At 39.3% G+C, this 13100-nt stretch overlaps 1 protein-coding gene across 4 annotated transcripts in view; it reads left to right on the top strand.

Moving 5' to 3' along the window:
* LOC141189311 (ecto-ADP-ribosyltransferase 5-like) overlaps positions 1-13100 on the top strand; it is a 68944-nt gene that overhangs the window by 3040 nt on the left and 52804 nt on the right. The gene's annotated exons all lie outside the window — the stretch shown is intronic.

The following is a 13100-nucleotide window of genomic DNA, read 5'->3' as shown; positions in this document are numbered from 1 at the left end:
CCCAGATCCCGTATATAGATATACACATATATACCCAGATCCCGTATATAGATATACACATATATACCCAGATCCCGTATATAGATAAACACATATATACCCAGATCCCGTATATAGATATACACATATATACCCTGATCCTGTACATAGATATACACATATATACCCAGATCCCATATATAGATAAACACATATATACCCAGATCCCGTATATAGATATACACATATATACCCAGATCCTGTATATAGATATACACATATATACCCAGATCCCGTATATAGATATACACATATATACCCAGATCCCGTATATAGATATACACATATATACCCAGATCCTGTATATAGATATACACATACATACCCAGATCCCGTATATAGATAAACACATATATACCCAGATCCCGTATATAGATATACACATATATACCCAGATCCTGTATATAGATATAAACATATATACCCAGATCCTGTATATAGATATACACATATATACCCAGATCCCGTATATAGATAAACACATATATACCCAGATCCCGTATATAGATAAACACATATATACCCAGATCCCGTATATAGATATACACATATATACCCAGATCCCGTATATAGATAAACACATACATACCCAGATCCCGTATATAGATATACACATATATACCCAGATCCTGTATATAGATATACACATATATACCCAGATCCCGTATATAGATATACACATATATACCCAGATCTTGTATATAGATATACACATATATACCCAGATCCTGTATATAGATATACACATATATACCCAGATCCCGTATATAGATATACACATATATACCCAGATCCCGTATATAGATATACACATATATACCCAGATCCCGTATATAGATATACACATATATATCCAGATCCTGTATATAGATATACACATATATACCCAGATCCCGTATATAGATAAACACATATATACCCAGATCCCGTATATAGATATACACATATATACCCAGATCCTGTATATAGATATACACATATATACCCAGATCCTGTATATAGATATACACATATATACCCAGATCCTGTATATAGATATACACATATATACCCAGATCCTGTATATAGATATACACATATATACCCAGATCCTGTATATAGATATACACATATATACCCAGATCCCGTATATAGATATACACATATATACCCTGATCCTGTACATAGATATACACATATATACCCAGATCCCGTATATAGATATACACATATATACCCAGATCCCGTATATAGATATACACATATATACCCAGATCCCATATATACAGTACAGACCAAAAGTTTGGACACACCTTCTCATTTAAAGATTTTTTGGTATTTTCTTGACTATGAAAATTGTACATTCACACTGAAGGCATCAAAACTATGAATTACCACATGTGGAATTATATACTTAACAAAAAAGTGTGAAACAACTGAAAATATGTCTTATATTCTAGGTTCTTCACAGTAGCCACCTTTTGCTTTGATGACTGCTTTGCACACTCTTGGCATTCTCTTGATGAGCTTCAAGAGGTAGTCACCGGAAATGGTTTTCACGTCACAGGTGTGCCCTGTCAGGTTTAATAAGTGGGATTTCTTGCCTTATAAATGGGGTTGGGACCATCAGTTGTGTTGTTCAGAAGTCTGGTGGATACACAGCTGATAGTCCTACTGAATAGACTGTTAGAATTTGTTTTATGGCAAGAAAAAAGCAGCTAAGTAAAAAAAAATGAGTGGTCGTCATTACTTTATTAAATGAAGGTCAGTCAGTCCGAAAAATTGGGACAACTTTGAAAGTGTCCCCAAGTGCAGTTGCAAAAACTATCAAGCGCTACAAAGAAACTGGGTCACATAAAGACCGCCCCAGGAAAGGAAGACCAAGAGTCACCTCTGCTTCTGAGGATAAGTTTATCCGAGTCACCAGCCTCAGAAATCGCAGGTTAACAGCAGCTCAGATTAGAGACCAGGTCAATGCCACACAGAGTTCTAGCAGCAGACACATCTCTACAACAACTGTTAAGAGGAGACTTTGTGCAGCAGGCCTTCATGGTAAAATAGCTGCTAGGAAACCACTGCTAAGGACAGGCAACAAGCAGAAGAGACTTGTTTGGGCTAAAGAACACAAGGAATGGACATTAGACCAGTGGAAATCTGTGCTTTGGTCTGATGAGTCCAAATTTGAGATCTTTGGTTCCAACCACCGTGTCTTTGTGCGACGCAGAAAAGGTGAACGGATGGACTCTACATGCCTGGTTCCCACCGTGAAGCATGGAGGAGGAGGTGTGATGGTGTGGGGGGGGCTTTGCTGGTGACACTGTTGGGGATTTATTCAAAATTGAAGGCATACTGAACCAGCATGGCTACCACAGCATCTTGCAGTGGCATGCTATTCTATCCAGTTTGCGTTTAGTTGGACCATTATTTATTTTTCAACAGGACAATGACCCCAAACACCTTCAGGCTGTGTAAGGGCTATTTGACCAAGAAGGAGAGTGATGGGGGTCTACGCCAGATGACCTGGCCTCCACAGTCACCAGACCTGAACCCAATCGAGATGGTTTGGGGTGAGCTAGACCGCAGAGTGAAGGCAAAAGGGCCAACAAGTGCTAAGCATCTCTGGGAACTCCTTCAAGATTGTTGGAAGACCATTTCCGGTGACTACCTCTTGAAGCTCATCAAGAGAATGCCAAGAGTGTGCAAAGCAGTCATCAAAGCAAAAGGTGGCTACTGTGAAGACCCTAGAATATAAGACATATTTTCAGATGTTTCACACTTTTTTGTTAAGTATATAATTCCACATGTGGTAATTCATAGTTTTGATGCCTTCAGTGTGAATGTACAATTTTCATAGTCATGAAAATACAGAAAAATCTTTAAATGAGAAGGTGTGTCCAAACTTTTGGTCTGTACTGTAGATATACACATATATACCCAGATCCCGTATATAGATATACACATATATACCCAGATCCTGTATATAGAAATACACATATATACCCAGATCCTGTATATAGATATACACATATATACCCAGATCCTGTATATAGATATACACATATATACCCTGATCCTGTACATAGATATACACATATATACCCTGATCCCGTATATAGATATACACATATATACCCAGATCCTGTATATAGATATACACATATATACCCAGATCCCATATATAGATATATACACATATATACCCTGATCCTGTACATAGATATACACATATATACCCTGATCCCGAATATAGATATACACATATATACCCACATCCCGTATATAGATATACACATATATACCCTGAGCCCCAATTTAGATATACACATATATACCCTGATCCCGTATATAGATATACACATATATACCCAGATCCCGTATATAGATATACACATATATATCCAGATCCTGTATATAGATATACACATATATACCCAGATCCCGTATATAGATAAACACATATATACCCAGATCCCGTATATAGATATACACATATATACCCAGATCCTGTATATAGATATACACATATATACCCAGATCCTGTATATAGATATACACATATATACCCAGATCCTGTATATAGATATACACATATATACCCAGATCCTGTATATAGATATACACATATATACCCAGATCCTGTATATAGATATACACATATATACCCAGATCCCGTATATAGATATACACATATATACCCTGATCCTGTACATAGATATACACATATATACCCAGATCCCGTATATAGATATACACATATATACCCAGATCCCGTATATAGATATACACATATATACCCAGATCCCATATATACAGTACAGACCAAAAGTTTGGACACACCTTCTCATTTAAAGATTTTTTGGTATTTTCTTGACTATGAAAATTGTACATTCACACTGAAGGCATCAAAACTATGAATTACCACATGTGGAATTATATACTTAACAAAAAAGTGTGAAACAACTGAAAATATGTCTTATATTCTAGGTTCTTCACAGTAGCCACCTTTTGCTTTGATGACTGCTTTGCACACTCTTGGCATTCTCTTGATGAGCTTCAAGAGGTAGTCACCGGAAATGGTTTTCACGTCACAGGTGTGCCCTGTCAGGTTTAATAAGTGGGATTTCTTGCCTTATAAATGGGGTTGGGACCATCAGTTGTGTTGTTCAGAAGTCTGGTGGATACACAGCTGATAGTCCTACTGAATAGACTGTTAGAATTTGTTTTATGGCAAGAAAAAAGCAGCTAAGTAAAAAAAAATGAGTGGTCGTCATTACTTTATTAAATGAAGGTCAGTCAGTCCGAAAAATTGGGACAACTTTGAAAGTGTCCCCAAGTGCAGTTGCAAAAACTATCAAGCGCTACAAAGAAACTGGGTCACATAAAGACCGCCCCAGGAAAGGAAGACCAAGAGTCACCTCTGCTTCTGAGGATAAGTTTATCCGAGTCACCAGCCTCAGAAATCGCAGGTTAACAGCAGCTCAGATTAGAGACCAGGTCAATGCCACACAGAGTTCTAGCAGCAGACACATCTCTACAACAACTGTTAAGAAGGAGACTTTGTGCAGCAGGCCATCATGGTAAAATAGCTGCTAGGAAACCACTGCTAAGGACAGGCAACAAGCAGAAGAGACTTGTTTGGGCTAAAGAACACAAGGAATGGACATTAGACCAGTGGAAATCTGTGCTTTGGTCTGATGAGTCCAAATTTGAGATCTTTGGTTCCAACCACCGTGTCTTTGTGCGACGCAGAAAAGGTGAACGGATGGACTCTACATGCCTGGTTCCCACCGTGAAGCATGGAGGAGGAGGTGTGATGGTGTGGGGGGGGCTTTGCTGGTGACACTGTTGGGGATTTATTCAAAATTGAAGGCATACTGAACCAGCATGGCTACCACAGCATCTTGCAGTGGCATGCTATTCTATCCAGTTTGCGTTTAGTTGGACCATTATTTATTTTTCAACAGGACAATGACCCCAAACACCTCCAGGCTGTGTAAGGGCTATTTGACCAAGAAGGAGAGTGATGGGGGTCTACGCCAGATGACCTGGCCTCCACAGTCACCAGACCTGAACCCAATCGAGATGGTTTGGGGTGAGCTAGACCGCAGAGTGAAGGCAAAAGGGCCAACAAGTGCTAAGCATCTCTGGGAACTCCTTCAAGATTGTTGGAAGACCATTTCCGGTGACTACCTCTTGAAGCTCATCAAGAGAATGCCAAGAGTGTGCAAAGCAGTCATCAAAGCAAAAGGTGGCTACTGTGAAGACCCTAGAATATAAGACATATTTTCAGATGTTTCACACTTTTTTGTTAAGTATATAATTCCACATGTGGTAATTCATAGTTTTGATGCCTTCAGTGTGAATGTACAATTTTCATAGTCATGAAAATACAGAAAAATCTTTAAATGAGAAGGTGTGTCCAAACTTTTGGTCTGTACTGTAGATATACACATATATACCCAGATCCCGTATATAGATATACACATATATACCCAGATCCTGTATATAGAAATACACATATATACCCAGATCCTGTATATAGATATACACATATATACCCAGATCCTGTATATAGATATACACATATATACCCTGATCCTGTACATAGATATACACATATATACCCTGATCCCGTATATAGATATACACATATATACCCAGATCCTGTATATAGATATACACATATATACCCAGATCCCATATATAGATATATACACATATATACCCTGATCCTGTACATAGATATACACATATATACCCTGATCCCGAATATAGATATACACATATATACCCACATCCCGTATATAGATATACACATATATACCCTGAGCCCCAATTTAGATATACACATATATACCCTGATCCCGAATATAGATATACACATATATACCCAGATCCCGTATACAGATATACACATATATACCCAGATCCTGTATATAGATATACACATATATACCCAGATCCCATATATAGATATACACATATATACCCTGATCCCGTATATAGATATACACATATATACCCAGATCCCGTATATAGATATACACATATATACCCTGATCCCGAATATAGATATACACATATATACCCAGATCCCAAATATAGATATACACATATACACCCAGATCCCATATATAGATATACACATATATACCCTGATCCCGTATATAGATATACACATATATACTCTGATCCCGAATATAGATATACACATATATACCCTGATCCCGTATATAGATATACACATATATACCCAGATCCTGTATATAGATATACACATATATACCTCGATCCCGTATATAGATATACACATATATACCTCGATCCCGTATATAGATATACACATATATACCCTGATCCCGTATATAGATATACACATATATACCCTGATCCCGTATATAGATATACACATATATACCCTGATCCTGTATATAGATATACACATATATACAGTTATATGAAAAAGTTTTGGCACCCCTATTAATCTTAAGCTTAATGTTTTTTAAAAATTGGTGTTTTTGCAACAGCTATTTCAGTTTGATATATGTAATAACTGTTGCACACAGTAATGTTTCTGCCTTGAAATGAGTTTTATTGTACTAACAGAAAATGTGCAATCTGCATTCAAACAAAATTTGACAGGTGCATAAGTATGGGCACCCTTATCATTTTCTTGTTTTAAGTACTCCTACCTACTTTTTACTGACTTACTAAAGCACTTTTTTGGGTTTTGTAACCTCATTGAGCTTTGAACTTCATAGCCAGGTGTATGCAATCATGAGAAAAGCTACTTAAAGTGGCCACTTGCAAGTTGTTCTCCTGTTTGAATCTCCTCTGAAGAGTGGCATCATGGGCTCCTCAAAACAACTGTCAAATGATCTGAAAACAAAGATTATTCAACATAGTTGTTCAGGGGAAGGATACAAAAAGCTGTCTCAGAGATTTAACCTGTCAGTTTCCACTGTGAGGAACATAGTAAGGAAATGGAAGAACACAGGGACAGTTCTTGTTAAGGCCAGAAGTGTCAGGCCAAGAAAAACATCAGAAAGGCAGAGAAGAAGAATGGTGAGATCAGTCAAGGACAATCCTCAGACCACCTCCAGAGAGCTGCAGCATCAACTTGCTGCAGATGGTGTCACTGTGCATCTGTCAACTATACAACGCACTTTGCACAAGGAGAAGCTGTATGAGAGAGTGATGCGAAATAAGTCGTTTCTGCAAGCACGCCACAAACAGAGTCGGCTGAGGTATGCAAAAGCACATTTGGAGAAGCCAATTTCTTTTTGGAAGAAGGTCCTGTGGACTGATGAAACCAAGATTGAGTTGTTTGGTCATACAAAAAGGCGTTATGCATGGCGGCAAAAAAACACAGCATTCCAAGAAAAACACTTGCTACCCACAGTAAAATTTGGTGGAGGTTCCATCATGCTTTAGGGCTATGTGGCCAATGCCGGCACCGGGAATCTTGTTAAAGTTGAGGGACGCATGGATTCCACTCAGTATCAGCAGATTCTTGACAATAATGTTCAAGAATCAGTGACAAAGTTGAAGTTATGCAGGGAATGGATCTTTCAGCAAGACAATGATCCAAAACACCGCTCCAAATCTACTCAGGCATTCATGCAGAAGAACAATTACAATGTTCTGGAATGGCCGTCCCAGTCCCCAGACCTGGATATCATTGAACATCTGTGGGATCATTTGAAGAGGGCTGTCCATGCTCGGCAACCATCAAACTTAACTGAACTGGAATTGTTTTGTAAAGAGGAATGGTCAAAAATACCTTCATCCAGGATCCAGGAAATCATTAAAAGCTACAGGAAGCGACTAGAGGCTGTTATTTTTGCAAAAGGAGGATCTACTAAATATTAATGTCACTTTTCTGGTGAGGTGCCCATACTTATGCACCTGTCAAATTTTGTTTGAATGCAGATTGCACATTTTCTGTTAGTACAATAAACCTCATTTCAAGGCAGAAACATTACTGTGTCCAACAGTTATTACATATATCAAACTGAAATAGCTGTTGCAAAAACACCAATTTATATAAAACATTAAGCTTAAGATTAATAGGGGTGCCCAAACTTTTTCATATAACTGTACCCTGATCCCGTATATAGATATACACATATATCCCCAGATCCTGTATATAGATATACACATATATCCCCAGATCCTGTATATAGATATACACATATATACCCAGATCCTGTATAAAGATATACACATATATACCCAGATCCTGTATATAGATATACACATATATACCTCGATCCCGTATATAGATATACGCATATATACCCAGATCCTGTATATAGATATACACATATATACCCAGATCCTGTATATAGATAAACACATATATACCCAGATCCTGTATATAGATATACACATATATACCCAGATCCTGTATATAGATATACACATATATACCCAGATCCTGTATATAGATATACACATATATACCCAGATCCCGTATATAGATATACACATATATACCCAGATCCCGTATATAGATATACACATATATACCCAGATCCTGTATATAGATATACACATATATACCTCGATCCCGTATATAGATATACGCATATATACCCAGATCCTGTATATAGATATACACATATATACCCAGATCCTGTATATAGATATACACATATATACCCAGATCCTGTATATAGATATACACATATATACCCAGATCCTGTATATAGATATACACATATATACCCAGATCCTGTATATAGATATACACATATATACCCAGATCCCGTATATAGATATACACATATATACCCAGATCCCGTATATAGATATACACATATATACCCAGATCCCGTATATAGATATACACATATATACCCAGATCCCGTATATAGATATACACATATATACCCAGATCCCGTATATAGATATACACATATATACCCAGATCCCGTATATAGATATACACATATATACCCAGATCCCGTATATAGATATACACATATATACCCAGATCCTGTATATAGATATACACATATATACCCAGATCCTGTATATAGATATACACATATATACCCTGATCCCGTATATAGATATACACATATATACCCAGATCCCGTATATAGATATACACATATATACCCAGATCCCGTATATAGATATACACATATATACCCAGATCCCGTATATAGATATACACATATATACCCAGATCCCGTATATAGATATACACATATATACCCAGATCCCGTATATAGATATACACATATATACCCAGATCCTGTATATAGATATACACATATCTACCCAGATCCCGTATATAGATATACACATATATACCCTGATCCCGTATATAGATATACACATATATACCCAGATCCCGTATATAGATATACACATATATACCCAGATCCCGTATATAGATATACACATATATACCCAGATCCCGTATATAGATATACACATATATACTCTGATCCCGTATATAGATATACACATATATACCCAGATCCCGTATATAGATATACACATATATACCCTGATCCCGTATATAGATATACACATATATACCCAGATCCCATATATAGATATACACATATATACCCAGATCCCGTATATAGATATACACATATATACCCAGATCCCGTATATAGATATACACATATATACCCAGATCCCGTATATAGATATACACATATATACCCAGATCCCGTATATAGATATACACATATATACCCAGATCCCGTATATAGATATACACATATATACCCTGATCCCGTATATAGATATACACATATATACCCAGATCCCGTATATAGATATACACATATATACCCAGATCCCGTATATAGATATACACATATATACCTAGATCCCATATATAGATATACACATATATACCCAGATCCCATATATAGATATACACATATATACCCAGATCCCGTATATAGATATACACATATATACCCAGATCCTGTATATAGATATACACATATATACCCAGATCCCGTATATAGATATACACATATATACCCAGATCCTGTATATAGATATACACATATATACCCTGATCCCGTATATAGATATACACATATATACCCAGATCCCGTATATAGATATACACATATATACCTAGATCCCATATATAGATATACACATATATACCCAGATCCCATATATAGATATACACATATATACCCAGATCCCGTATATAGATATACACATATATACCCAGATCCTGTATATAGATATACACATATATACCCAGATCCTGTATATAGATATACACATATATACCCAGATCCTGTATATAGATATACACATATATACCCAGATCCTGTATATAGATATACACATATATACCCAGATCCTGTATATAGATATACACATATATACCCAGATCCTGTATATAGATATACACATATATACCCAGATCCTGTATATAGATATACACATATATACCCAGATCCCGTATATAGATATACACATATATACCCAGATCCTGTATATAGATATACACATATATACCCAGATCCTGTATATAGATATACACATACAGTACAGACCAAAAGTTTGGACACACCTTCTCATTTAAAGATTTTTCTGTATTTTCATTACTATGAAAATTGTACATTCACACTGAAGGCATCAAAACTATGAATTACCACATGTGGAATTATATACTTAACAAAAAAGTGTGAAACAACTGAAAATATGTCTTATATTCTAGGTAGTGTTGAGCCACCCCCGTAGTGTTCGAGTTCGGTTCGGTTCGTCGAACACCTTCGAACACCGTTAAAACCAATGGCAGGCGAACAAAAACACATAGAAACACATAGAAAACACCTTCAAAGGTGTCCAAAACCTGACAAACTGCTCAGAAGACACAACTAACACATGGAAAAGTGACAAGTACATATAGTCATGCGAAAAGAAAAGAGGTGGAGGAGTAAAAGGAGGGGGAGACACAGATATAGGCATGTCATGCCCTTCTAAAATCCAAAAAGTGAGAAGCCGACACGTTCAGTCCGCTCCTGCCCGTGCCACCTCCGTGTCGCCGGGTTTGTGCCAGAGCCGCGGTGAACCCTGACGGCCAGCCCCCCTCTCCCAATACTGGTGCCTGTCCGCTGGTGGGTCAAGCCCCCCCACGGTGGGGGGGGAGTAACATCTGCAGAAGAAAGACCATCTTCCAGCCAAACTAAAATGTCTACTTCTTTTAGCGGACAATGTGATAAGATCCCTTTCTTACGGCCACGCCAATCGCTACAAATTCCAGATGAGGCACAAAAACAGCAGGTGCTTCAACGGATATCAAGTGCTCCTTCAAGTGGGCTCTCCTCCACCTCAACTTCAACATCACAAATACTCCAGTCCTCAGAGGTGTCACCCCAATCGCACTTGCTTCCTCACATCTCCCATGTCTCCAGCTGCCCGTCTGAGTATGAGGTAGAACAGATGGTTGAGTCTGCAGAGCTGTTTACTCATACTATAGCCTGGGAATCAGAGGTCGACTCCAGCGCTTCTGTGAATCCAGACGAGGAAATGATCTGCACTGATGCCCAGAATCTTTATGAGTCGGATCCAGGACCAGACGCAAAAGGTTCTGACCATAATGTAGACCCTCATTCCAAAACTGTAACTCCTGTTGGTGGAAACAATGATGAAGACGATGATGAGACTCAAATACCTGATTGGAGCGACAACTTGACTTTTCGGTCAGGGCAGGAAGAGGTTGGCTCTGAGGACGACGGGTGTGAGAACACACAGGGTGATGATGACGAGGTTGGAGATCCCACTTACTGTCAACCCACAGTCAGCCAGTCGATAAGGTCAGCAGAGGAGGTGGAGGAGGATGTGACAAGCCCAGGGGATGGGGATGACTCGGTACCCGGGCCTTTGCCTGGCCTTGGGGATGTCGCGGTGGTCGGCTCCCAGGCCCGTACCCTGGGGTCACTCTTTAAAAGGGTGGATAATTGTTAATTTTATAAGAGTTTGTGACGCCACCTGTGGTTTCTGGTGAGAAGCACCAGCACTGCCGCAGTCCACTGAGGCCGGTGATAAGGCAGCTCGATGGTATAGCTCCCCACAGGTGGAGCTAGGCCTCAGAAAAGCGTATGCAGGGGGAATGCAGGACAGGCGAGACCCAGCTGGGTCAGAGCAAGAACAGGAACGGACACGGTAGTCACTTCAGTACCTTTTACTGGTGGAAATTCAGGCACATCCCGGAGCACTATAGAGTGAAGGGTGCATATCAGGATCCTCCCCAATGAGCGGGTGTAGGGCCTCCTGTTTCTTGCCTCTGCTTAATAAGTTTCTGACCTGCCTGGATCTAGGTCTAACTTTGTCTCTGTCCTGCGCTGGCTGACCTTGTGGTAGGGCCTTGTCTTGGAGTTCACGCTCCCAGTATGCGGGGCCTAAGCGTCTCCTGGCTCTGTTACGTATCAGCACCTTAGCGATCCTGGGACTTGTAGTTCTCCAGGGATTCCGGTTATGCCTTACTGGGTCATAGAGATCCCGGTAAGCTCGGATCCGGTGTCCGGTAAATGCTTCGGGGTGAGCTGGTTAAGCTCCTCTGCCCCTTATGTACTAACTCGCCACTCGCCTTCGGCCTACTCGGGCCCTCACTAGGCTATACACACTAACGGCAGCTTGCCACGCTTCACCGATCTTATGGCACCGGCACACCTTAAGCTCTTACTGGGCTCCCTGAATCTAGCTAGCAGGAGCCTCGTGCTCCACTGCTGAACTATTAACTGAGTTCTCTAGACTAGACTGAGCTCCACTGCAGACTGACCTCTCTTAGGCTTCTCTACTGCAGGAACTCTTCAGAGGAACTGAACTGCCTAGCTCCACCTTCCCTATTTATATCCCTAACGGGCTCCCTCTGCTGGTCTGAGGTGGAAGGTTGAGATGTGTGAATGTTTATGGGGGCCTCTTGTGGAGGATTCCATCAATGCACTCTTCTAGGATCTGTGATACCAAGCACAGCGGGGCGTCACAGATGCTATTGACGATGAGGTTAGGTTGCGCCTTCCTGGACAGACGGAGTACTGGAAGCACGTCAACAACTGCATCCTCAACCACAACTCTGCCTCTGA

This window comes from Phyllobates terribilis, unplaced genomic scaffold (genome assembly GCF_046119375.1).
Source record: "Phyllobates terribilis strain yellow unplaced genomic scaffold, ASM4611937v1 Scaffold_2__4_contigs__length_985480577, whole genome shotgun sequence".
NCBI classification, from domain to species: domain Eukaryota; kingdom Metazoa; phylum Chordata; class Amphibia; order Anura; family Dendrobatidae; genus Phyllobates; species Phyllobates terribilis.
The sequence above is the reverse complement of the archived record's forward strand: the minus strand, read 5'-3'. Positions and strand labels throughout refer to the sequence as shown.